The sequence below is a fragment of the Propithecus coquereli genome, unplaced genomic scaffold (assembly GCF_000956105.1).
Source record: "Propithecus coquereli isolate 6110/MARCELLA unplaced genomic scaffold, Pcoq_1.0 Scaffold257, whole genome shotgun sequence".
Taxonomy (NCBI): domain Eukaryota; kingdom Metazoa; phylum Chordata; class Mammalia; order Primates; family Indriidae; genus Propithecus; species Propithecus coquereli.
Window position 1 is genome coordinate 1,269,747 of NW_012148141.1, and position 12,377 is coordinate 1,282,123.

Sequence of the window (12,377 nt, forward strand, 5' to 3'; positions counted from 1 at the left end):
AGAGATTGTAAAAATGGATAAAAAGGGAACAAGACCCCAACTGTATACTGCCTAAAAGAGATGCACTTAAAAGTAAAAGATATAAAAAGGTTGAAAGTAAATGAATATAAAAAGATATATTTTACAAAGAGTAAGCATAAGAAGACCAAAATGGTCATATTGATCTGATAAAATACACCTCAAGATGAAATATAATTCAAGAGATAAAGAAGAATATTTCATAGTGATAAAAGTTTAGTAACCAGGAGGATGTAATAATCATAAATGTGGGTTTCACATGAGAGAGTTTGAAAATATATGAAGCAATAATTGACAAAATTAAATGGGAAAATAGATAATTCCACAATCATAATTGGAGAATTTTATAGTCTGTATTACTTATCTATTGCTGTGTAACAAATTGCCTGAAAATTTATTGGCTTAGAACAATAAACATTTATTTCACAGTTTCTAGGCGCAGCTTAATTGGATCTTCTGGGTGGGTCTTTCACACGTCTGAATTCAAGGTGTTGGTTGGGGCTGCAGCCATCTTAATGCTTCACTGAAGGAGGATCCAGTTCTAAGCTCGCTCGTGCCTGTTGACAGGCCTTAGAAGGTCCACTTTGAAGTTCACTCATGTGGCTATTGGCAGGCCAGGTCCTTGATGGCTGTTGGCCATTAGGCACATTAGTTCCTTGCTACATGTGCCTCTCTATAGGCTACTCACAATATGTTAGTTAGCTAGCTTCCTCAAGAGCAAGGGGAGAGAGGAGAGACAGAGAGAGAGACAGAGAGAGACAGAGAGAGAGAGAGAGAGAGAGAGAGAAAGGTACTCAATGAGCACTTCTTCGTATGCTGCTCTGTGAATAAGTTCTTTTCTTTGAATTTATTTTGACTTTCCAAATCTTTGTCTTTCTATATTGTAAATTCTTCAATAGAAGAAACCACACCTTTTCTTTATTACATCTCTCCCCTGTTCTACCCTCCAGTGTTATTAATAGCTCCATGGTTCTACGGTGTCACAAAATTTATAGCAGAGTTAACATATTCAGTGTTACTCATGGCCTCAAAAAAAGGCATATTGGCATATGCAAAGCCATTTAAATAAAACATCATTTGGAATAAAAAACAACATAAACTGCATCTAGCTAACCATTCTATAGTCAGTTCATGAGGTGTAGAATTTGGAAAGTGACAGCTTAACCATTTTAGGATGTATTTCTAAGAACATTAAAGGAGGTGGTACTTGAATTAATGGCTCCAGGATTTTTTACTTCTTGTTTCTGTACATTCGTGTTATGGGAGGGAATTAAGGGTACCTAGCAATAGAAAAAAGCATAGTGAATTTTCATCCAGCTCTACTCATTGGAAATTGCAGGATGATAATACAAAAACTAGCTGAGTTTTAGTTGCTAAGGAAAAATGGAAATACAATTTATGGAGCAAACTGTTCCATTTCATTAATTGGTTCTCTATAACAGTTTCTTAACCTGGAACTATTGCAGGTTTGTTTTTGTTGGGGGGTGGGCATGGACTGTCCTATGCATTGCAGGAGGGTTAACAGCATCCACACCCACTAGATGCCCCTAGATGCCAGTAGTTCGCCTCCTTCCCGGCCCCCACCCTATCCCCCCCCACGATTGCAAGAACCAAAAATGTTTCCAGATATTGTCAAATGTCCACTGGGGGGCAAAATCACCTCTCTTTGAGAACCACTTCCCTAGACAGTACAATTCAAACTGAGGGTCACACCAATTACTGGGTACTGGGTACTGAAATAAAGCTAGTGGGTAACAAATAGCATTTTTTAATGAAATTGAATTGAACAGAAAGTACCAGAACACTTAGACTATAATTAGAGTAAGCATGTTTCATGAAATGTACACATACTATATCATGTGTGTACTGTGTTGCTATTTAAAATCTATTTTTTAGTATAAGTTGCTGCCCAAAAAAGTTTAAAAGCAACTGTGCCTAGAGCTCAGCTAAGAGCTTCAACTAGAATGTCTATTATCAGGTCAGAGACTTTATCCTAGCTAATCTAACAGTTTATGGTTGGCAGCATGAACCTTCCTTCAGGTTGGATCAGACACCATTGTTCCCTCCACGAATATGCTCATGCCTTGCTCTCTTGATACCTCTTCTCCTGCAGTTCTTCCTGAACTTACATACTCTTCAATACTACATATCTTTTAGGGTCTCTCCGAGCCCTCCATGATGTAATATCTGTCATTCCAGTACAAAATGGTCCGTCCCTTCTCTGAACACCTTTTGTGCTTTTTGCTATGCTATAGAAACTCTCTTAAAAGATTTGATTAGAAACCATATTTGGGAGGTTACATTTAAAAATTAGTAAAAGAATGACTGGTCGTATGTGGGAGTCCACACGAGAGGTTAAGAATATTGCACACGGATTCTTGATGTTCTTGAGCAAATCCCTAAAAGTGCTGCATATAGAAAATATATAGAACAGATTACAAATGAGAATCTGGGTATAGTTAAAGCAGAATTAGATGTTAAAAAATTAGAAAGACAACTTCAAGGTGGTCAAATAGAAGAGATGATTCTTCAGGCTGAAAATGAACTAAGAGTGGTGAGAAAAAAATGATGCAATGGAAACCACGGGAGCCATTAGTGGCAGAGCCTCCCACCAACCAGTGGAAATGGACAAAATAATCATCATTAAATGACTTTGGTGGGTTGAAAGGAAATTGATGTGATTAAATGTTCTTTTATATAAAAATGTTTCCATATTATTGACATCTTATAATCAAGAAAACTGATACAGAACATATTTAGGAGACTTGCTAAAATTAGTGATTATGGTAATACAGCCTTGTGAATCAGTTTTTGATTTGTATTCACTCAAATTATTTAAAAAGTGATATTTCTTTGAAAAGGGAAGAGGTGGGAAGATTTGAAAGTTAATCAAAAAAATTCCTACAGATCTTCAATGCAGAGGCTATAATCAAAAGGTGAAGTATCTTTAGTAGTATATTCAATATGTAATTTAAATTTTTTATTATCCTAAAAAAAGAGAAAAGTTACTGAATTAGTATTGTCTAAACAAATTTATAGGCTACTGTACAAAGTGAAGTAGTAAGAGTGAATATTTTCAAATGTGATAAAATGACAAAAATAGCTGGTGATAAAATTTGAAATTGTGGTTAATCTGGTTGTGCTCTTATGTATATAAACTAAAATTTAAATATATAAGTATATACTGATTACCAAAAAAAATTAGTAAAAGAGGTGACATATCTTTTTTTTTTTATTTCAGCATATTATGGGGTACAGATGTTTAGGTTACGTGTGTTGCCCTTGGTTCCCCCCCAAGTCCGTGTTTCAAATATGGTGACATATCTTAAACATTTTATTGAATTGTAAATAATATAAATGTATATTAATTTGCCAATATTTTGATATAGAATCAAGGATTTTTCTTTGAATTATGTCTGCCAATTAAAGTTCTGTACAGTTATTATTCTATTTAAATTTCTTTCTTTAAAAAAAAAAACTTAAAGACCCTTATCCATATATCTAAGTACAGAATTTTTTAGATTATGATTTTCTTCACTCTGTGGCAGTTTTCCTCCAATTCAACATAAGATTTTTTTTAAAGCAACTAAATTTATTGAGTCCTTCTGAAGTATTTAACTTAGTTTTTCTTAGGTTGGGACAAGGAGGAAGGGGAACAGATGCTTTGTCTGGGGCGGGGAGTTCCACTGAGAAATAGATGACATTAGGAGATGCTTTGTCTACAAGGAGGAACAAATTCACCAGAAGTGGCGCTTCCAAGAAGGAACAGATGATGTGTTAAGGGGTCTCCAAGGACTTACCTACCGGAAAGAGGTAGAAAAGCCACAAAGTGCAGATATTACCAAGGCCGTAAATGAGGGTCTTTGGAGCATATGTACAAGTAAGGTGACAGTTTACAAAAACCATGGCAACCCCCGGAAATTGCCATACAAGGATGGAAAAGGAGAGGATTCGCCATTCCAGAAACTCTCCACCTTTTTCCAAGAAAAATCATGAATATTCCACCCCCCACTTAACATAGAATTAAGGAATCAACATAAAGGGAGAAATCTTGTTAAACTCAGCGTCTCCTCCACTCTTGGGGGTTGACCCATTCCTTCTCTGGAATGTGCTATGCTTTAATAAACGTTTGCACTTTGCTTGTTTGCATCTGCTTGGTCTGCTCATTTGTTCCATCAACTCAGTACCAGTGACCATTCTTCGACACTGGGAACCAAGAACCAGGGAACAAGGGAGATCTGACATCTGGTCCCTACACCTGACAGTTTTCATAGAAACTACTCTTTTTTTTACACTCATGTTCCATCAGTATGTATAATATTTAATCAAAGTACAAAATTATAATAAGAAGAACAAATGGAAACAAATAACAAGTGACTTTCAGTAAATATGCAATTGCTAGAACAGAAGTATATAAGTCTCCCAGAGTATTCCAGTTGTCAGCATTCAGTGTGTCACAGACATCAATCAGTATGTAGGAGGAATGAATGGCATGAGAAGGACAAGTATTGTAGCAATCACCATCCTCTTCTTTTTTGGCCTCTTGCCATCCTGCTATTGCCCCAAAGTAGAAGCCTGGCTAAGAGAGGAAGAAGGGTAAGTGGTTGCTCATGCTTGAGATCTGCCCTCCAAAATAGCACCTTATCAACATTTTGAAAGGTAGTATCTGTACATTGACCTTAAGATTGCTTAGACCAGTGCTTCTCAAGCCATATTTTATGAAGTAACTTTTTTTAATTTGCAATAAATTGTAGACTGATACTTTGTAAAATACAATAAGAATGATTACCAGGAAAACGAAATGAAAAAAATACAAAATACAAGCTTCAGTTTTTGTTGTTTTGCTTTGTTTGAGACAGAGACTTGATCAGTTGCCTGGGCTACAGTGTAGTGGCATCATCACAGCTCACTGCAACCTCAAGCTCCTGGGCTCAAGCGATTCTCCTGCCTCTGCCACCTGAGTAGCCAGGACTATAGGCATGCCACCGTGCCTGGCTAATTTTTCTATTTTTTTTGTAGAGATGGGGTCTCGCTCTTACTCAGGCTGATCTCGAACTCCTAGCCTCAAGCAATCCTCCTGCCTCAGCCTCCCAGAGTGCTAGGACTACAGGCATGAACCACTGTAGTTATTTATAATATTTTGTTTTTTCAGCTTTATTGAGGTACAATTGATAAATAAAAATTGTATGTATTTACAGTGTACAACTTGATGTTTTGATACATGTATACATTGTGAAATGATCACCACAATCAAGCTGATTAATATTTCCATCACCTCACATAGTTACCCATAGTTACCTTTTTTTTTTTTTTTTGGTGAGAACACTTAAGATCTGCAATTTCAAGTATACAATATTGTTAACCATAGTCACCATGTTGTACATTAGATCTTCTGAATTTATGTATCTTGCATAACTGAAACAACGAAATGAAATCAGTATCTTGAAGAGATATTTTGACTCCCATGTTCACTGCAGTGCTATCCAAAATAGGGAAGACATGGAAACAATCTAAATTCCATCTACAAATGAATGGATAAAGAAAATGTGGTGCATGTATATATATATATATGTGTGTGTGTGTGTGTGTGTGTGTGTGTGTGTGTGTGTAAGTATTACTTAACTTTAAATAAGAAGGAAATCTTGCCATTTGCAACACCATGGATGAACCTGGAGAACATTATATCATGTGAAATAAGCCTGGTAAAAAAAGACAAATACTTCATGATCTCACTTATATGTGGAATCTAAAATAGTAAAACTCACAGAATATCAGAGTAGAATGATAGTTGCCAGGGGTTGGGGAATGGGAGAAATGGGGGGATGTTGGTCAAGTTCCAGTTTTTTATTATTATATTCAACATACATAAAATTACTCTGTTAAATTGTTATAAGAGTTTCTAGATGTTTCCTGTCAATTTCTGTACTTATCCCAGACCAGTAACAGTTTGGTGACTGGTATTAGTTAAAGGACCTTACCTTGAGGAGTCTTAGAATAATGACAAGATTTTAGAGGAAGTAATGTGAATTACGCTGTTGAAAAATTAAAATAAGAACCCGAGAATAATATAAAATGTTATTATCTTTTCATGTTCTCACTCACTCACCAACCAAAAAGCACAGACTGTTGCCCATCCCTACATCCCTGTTGGAACCTGACAAGTTCTGGCAGGCAACGGAGTAGAGATAGAGGGGTGCTTTGGTGATAGCCCAGAAGCAACATTGATATTCATATCAAGGCTTCCTTAAAATCCCACTCCTATCCTTCTCTCCATTGCCTACTTCAGAAACTACCCTACTATATGCTTTTTTTTTTAATTTCAGGATATTATGGGGGTACAAACATTTTGGTTACATGTTATGACTTTGCCTCACCCAAGCCAGGATTATAGGCCTGCCCTTCCCCTGTGCAATGCTCACCACATCCAATAGTTGTGAGTTTACCCACCCCCAACCCCCTAATCCATGAAGAATATTACTACTGTGTGAGCACCTTACTGTTGATCAGTTAATGCCAATTTGATGGCGAGTACACATGGTGCTTATTCTTCCATTCTTGTGATACCTCACTTCAGAGGATGGGCTCAAGCTCTACACAGGATAATATAAGAGGTTCTAGATCGCCATTGTTTTTGTAATTGAGTAGTATTCCATTGTATTCATATACCATATTTTATTAATCCACTCATGGATTGAATGAAGGGCACTTGGGTTCTTTCCGCATCCTTGCAATGGTGAATTGTGCTGCTATAAACATTTGAGTGCAGGTGTCTTTATTATATAATGCTTTTGTTCCTTTGGGTAGATGCCTAGTAGTGCTATTGGTGGATCAAATGGGGGTATTTCCATTTTTAGCTCTTTGAGGTATCTCCAAATTATTTTCCACAGAGGTTGTACTAATTTGCAGTCCCACTAGCAGTGTAAGAGTGTTCCTATCTCTCCACATCCTCACCAGCATTTGTTGTTTGGGGACTTTTTGATAAAGGCCATTCTCACTGGAGTTGGATGATGTCTCGTTGTCATTTTGATTTGCATTTCCTGAATGATTAGTGATGTTAAGCATTCTTTTATATGTTTGCTGGCCATTATTCTGTCTTCTTTTGAAAAGTTTCTATTCATGTCCTTTGCCCATTTATTGATGGGGTTGTTTGATTTTTTCTTGTTGATTTTTTGAGTTCTATATAGATTCTTGTCATCAGCCCTTTATTGGATGTGTAGAAAGCAAACATTGGCTCCCATTCTGTAGGTTGCCTATTGACTCTAATGATAGTGTCCTTGGCTGTGCAGAAGCTTTTCAATTTGATCAGATCCCATATATTTATTTTTGTTGCTGCTGTGATTGCTTTGGGGGTCTTCTTCATAAATTCTTTGCCTTGGCTGATGTCTAAAAGAGTCTTTCCTACATTCTTCTAGGATTCTTAAGGTTTCATGCCTTAAGTTTAAGTCTGTTATCCATCGTGAATTGATTTTTGTAAGAGGTGAGAGATGGGGATCCAGTTTCAATCTTCCACATGTAGTTATCCAGTTTTCCCAGGACCGTTTATTGAAAAGAGATTTTTTTCCCCAGTGCATATTTTTGTCTGCTTTGTCAAAGATTAGATGACCATATGCAGATGGTTCCATTCTTGGGTTCTCAGTCCTGTTCCAAAGGTCTGTATCTGTTTTTGTGCCAGCACCATGCTGTTTGGTTACTATAGCCTTGTAGTACAGCTTGAAGTTTGGTAGACTGATACCTCCCAGTTTGTTCTTTTTGCTTAAGATTGCTTTGGCTATACAAGGTCTTCTCTGGTTCCATACAAAGCGTAGAATTATTTTTTCTAAATTTGTAAAGAATGATCATGGTACTTTGATAGGGATTGCATTAATTCTGTAGATCACTTTGGGTAGTATGGACATTTTAACAATGTTGATTCTGCCAATCCATGAGCAAGGTAGATTTTTCCATCTGTTTACATCTTCTACAGTTTCTTTTCTTAGTGTTTCATAGTTCTCCCTGTATATGTCTCTCACCTCTTTCATTAAATATATTCCTAGATATTTAATTTTCTTTGAAGCTATTGTAAAAGGTGCTGTGTTTTTTACTTGATTTTCAGCTTGACTGTTATGGGAGTATATGAATGCCTCTGATTTGTGTGCATTGATTTTGTATCCTGAGACTTTACTGAATTCATTTATCAATTCCAGGAGTGTTTTGGTTGAATACTTGGGGTTTTCTAGATATAATATCATATCATCAGCAAAAAGTGAGACTTTGATCTCTTCTGCCCCCATTTGGATGCCCTTAATTCCCCTCTCTTGTGTAATTGCTCTAGCAAGGACTTCCAGCACTATGTTGAATAGAAGCTGAGATAGTGGGCAACCTTGTCTGGTTCCAGTTCTAAGCGGGAATGTTTTCAATTTTTCCCCATTCAGTATGATATTGGCTGTGGGTTTATCATATATGCCTTAATAATTTTAAGGTATGTCCCTTCTATGCCTATTTTGCTAAGAGTTTTTATCATAAAGGTGTGCTTGATTTTGTCAAATGCTTTTTCTGCATCTATTGAGAGAATCATATTGTCTTTGTTCTTGTTTTTATTTATGTGATGAGTTGCATTTATAGATTTGCATATGTTGAACCAGCCTTGCATCCCTGGGATAAAGCCCACCTGGTTGTGGTGAATTACTTTTTTGATGTGCTGTTGGATTCGATTTGCTAAGATTTTGTTGAATATTTTTGCATCTATATTCATGAGAGATATTGGTCTATAGTTTTCTTTTTTTGTAGTGTCCTTTCTAGCTTTGGTATCAAGGTGATATTGCCTTCGTAGAATGAGTTGGAAGGATACCATCTTTTTCAATGTTGTGGGATAATTTTTGTAGTATAGGTATATCCTAACACTGATTAAATAGTTATTTTTTTAAAATTTTTTCCCTCTGTATAAAGGAAACCAGGAGAATTAAGCCATGTTAAAAAGCTTCCTTTTTGAAATTAACATATATTTACTCTTTAAAAAATGTAAATATTTTAAGCACCTTTAAGCCTCTTTCCTTCAAGTCTGTTTTCTCTCAGATGATAGAAGTTTTTCTTCTTATCCTGGATGAAGCTGGAATCCATTCTTCAAAGTGAAGTATCACAAGAATGGAAAAACAAGCACCACATGTGCTCACCATTAAATTGGTACTAATCAATCAACACTTATGTGCACCTAAGGAAATAACATTCATCGAGTGTCAGGCAGGTGGGAGGGGGAGGAGGGGATGGGTAAATTCACACCTAATTGGTGTGGTGCACACTATCTGGGGGATGGGCATACTTATAGCTCTGACTTGGGCGGTGCAAAGGCAATTTATGTAACCAAAGTATTTGTACACCAGTAATATTCTGAAATAATAATAAAAAAAAACTTAGGGTACTGAAAACAAAATAAAGTAAGACACATTGATTAAAAAAACGATACACAGAGTGAAATCAATGAACTCTGTGTCTAGAAATGAGGGAACATTTACATAAGAAGCAGTAAATACCCACACTGCTTCTAAAGTTGAACACATGGTATTGGAGAGAGCCAGATAGAAAATAATAATAACTACACTAAATACTTGCAGTAAACATATTAAATATGTAGTAAATGTCAACAGATATAAATAATTTTGATAATTGCAATATTCTACTGTGCTCCAGGGCTTGTAAAGATAATTATTGGGAATTTTCTTGATTATTTTGAGTTTGAAAACAATTTATGCTCTTCGCTGCTAATATATTTACAGAACCACTTTAGTTAAATCACTTACATTGCAATTATTTCTTTTCTTTGAAATTGTGTAAGCTCCAAGGAGGCAAGGACTGTGTTTTTCTGGTACACTGTGGTCTCCCCAGAATCTGTCACAGTTTGTGACATACAGCCAGTGCTCAATAAATGATTGTTAAATGAATAATACCACATACATATTTTTTTGAGACAGGGTCTTGCTCTGTCACTTAGGCTGGAGTACAGTGGCATAATCATAGCTCACTGTAACTTCAAACTCCTGTGCTCAAGTGATCCTCCCTCCTCAGCCTTCTGAGTAACTGGGACTACAAGCGTGTGCCACACGCCCAGCTAATTTAAAAAAAAATGTTTTCTTTGTAGAGACAGGGCCTTGCTCTGTTGCCTAGGATGGTCTCAAACTCCTAGCCTCAAACTATCGTCCTACGTCAGCCTCCCAAATCTCTGGGATTACAGGTGTGAGCCACCACGCCCAGCCAATACCACATAATTTTAATGAGATGACTATAATTGTATTTGGAATGAACATTCTTAAAAGATGGGGTCTTTGGGTTTAGGGTTTGTAGGGTAACCTTATGCATATATCAGCACTCAATATCACTTGTAGGCAGTGATGTGCTGGTGAATATGTGTGGCGTAAATCTTCCACCAAGCACAATTTCAAGCTACCAACCTGATATCACTGAACTTGGAGCTGGGAAGAGATGTGGACATTGGCTCTTGGAAGCTGGTATGAGCAAGCTCCAGCCCACAACTGCTCAGATGTCAGTTCCCACTTACTCTTCCCTATAAAGCTTCAGATATTGTGACCTTCAAACTATAGATTTAATATTTCTGCCCCCTAAAACAATTCTAACCAAGCCTAACATTTTACCAAGAGCTCTATTTCTACCAGAAGATGGGAGTCTATAGTCTTGTTGCCATAATCTAGTAGTTCTCAAAGTGAAGACCCAAAAACAGTAGCATTGCCTGGGAACCTTGTAAAAAAAAAAATCCTAGGCAAATGCTCACTCCCTACTCCAGATTTATCAAGTTAGTAATCTTTCTGTATTTTTTTCTAATTTTTAAAAGATTTTGACATAATAATTGTACATATTTATGGGGTACAGAGTGATATTTTGACACATGTATACAACGTGTAATGATCAAATCAGGGTAATTAGCATGTTTACCACCTCAAATGCTTACCATTCCTTTGTGTTGTGAACATTCAAAATCCTCTCTTCTAGTTATTTGAAAATATACAATAAATTATTGTTAACTATAGTCACCCTACAGTACTATAGAACACTAGAACTTATTCCTTCTCTCTAGCCATAATTTTGTCTCCCTTTACTAACTTCTCCCTAGTCTCCCCTCCTCCCTACCATTCCCAGCCTCTAATAGCCATAATTCTACTCTTTATTTCTATGCACTCAACTTTTTTAGCCCCCATATATGAGTGAAAACATTCAGCATTTATCTTTCTGTGTCTGACTTATTTCACTTAACATAGGGAGCACCAGTTTCATACATGTTGCTGCACATGACAACATTTTATTCTTTTTTATGTCTGGATAGTATTCTACTGTGTATATACGCCACATTTTCTTTTCCAAGGAATCTTTGTTTAACAAGCCCTCCAGGTAATTCTGATGCATGCTCAAGCTTGAGACCTCTTATCCTAAAATCAAAATTCAGTAGGCCTTGGGGCAGTCTCCACAGGCAACTGCATTTTTTACCAGCTTCGATCTTTCCCTCTTACATTGTAATTTCAGTCAATTTTACTTAGTTTCTGCCCCTTTTCTGAATCTTATTCCACTTCTCTGAAGGAACTACTGTCTTGGCCTACAACTACAAATAGAACCCTTGATAATTAGATACAGATGTCAGCTGAGATGGAACCAGTTACCCATACCCAAGACAGCAATGTTAGTCTTCCTAGCCCAGTTGCAAATCTTTCCTCAGTAGCCCCCCAGTAAGTTTTCTGCCTAGACCTCAAAGATTTTGGCTTTAGCCTCAAAGACCTGGAAAATTTAGTGACAAACATGATAATAGTTTATTTCCTGTTGTCCACCTTTCTGATGGATCCTTTAAAAAGGTGATTTAGGTATGATTGTAGTTTTGAGAGCTACTGAAACAAAATTTAGGCTTAAAAAGTGTGGCCTAAGACAGTTGCAGGAAGATTAAAATATAAGAAGCCAATCTCTAATGATGACTTTCTTATTAAGAGTTGGCATGTTATTTAAGCACTAAATCCTAGGCCTTCTTCCTGGAACAGGTACTTCTCAGAGGCTCCTTCCTTTACGCTGTCCAGGTCTACCATAGGAATATAGGAAATATGCTAACAGAATTATGCATATGAAACACTGAGAAAAAGAGAAAATAAAGGCCATATTTTAAATCACCAGAAACCACAAACAATAAAGTAAATTAGTAAAGTCCTTGAATTTTAAGATGTGAAAGCAATTAACAGGATTTTAAATAAACTAGATATGGCTGGGAGCAATGGCTCACATTTATACTCTCAGCACTTTGGGAGGCTGAGGTGGAAGGATCACTTGAGGTCAGGAGTTCAAAACCAGCCTGGGCAACAGAGTAAACTCTTTCTTCAAAAATAAATGAATAAATA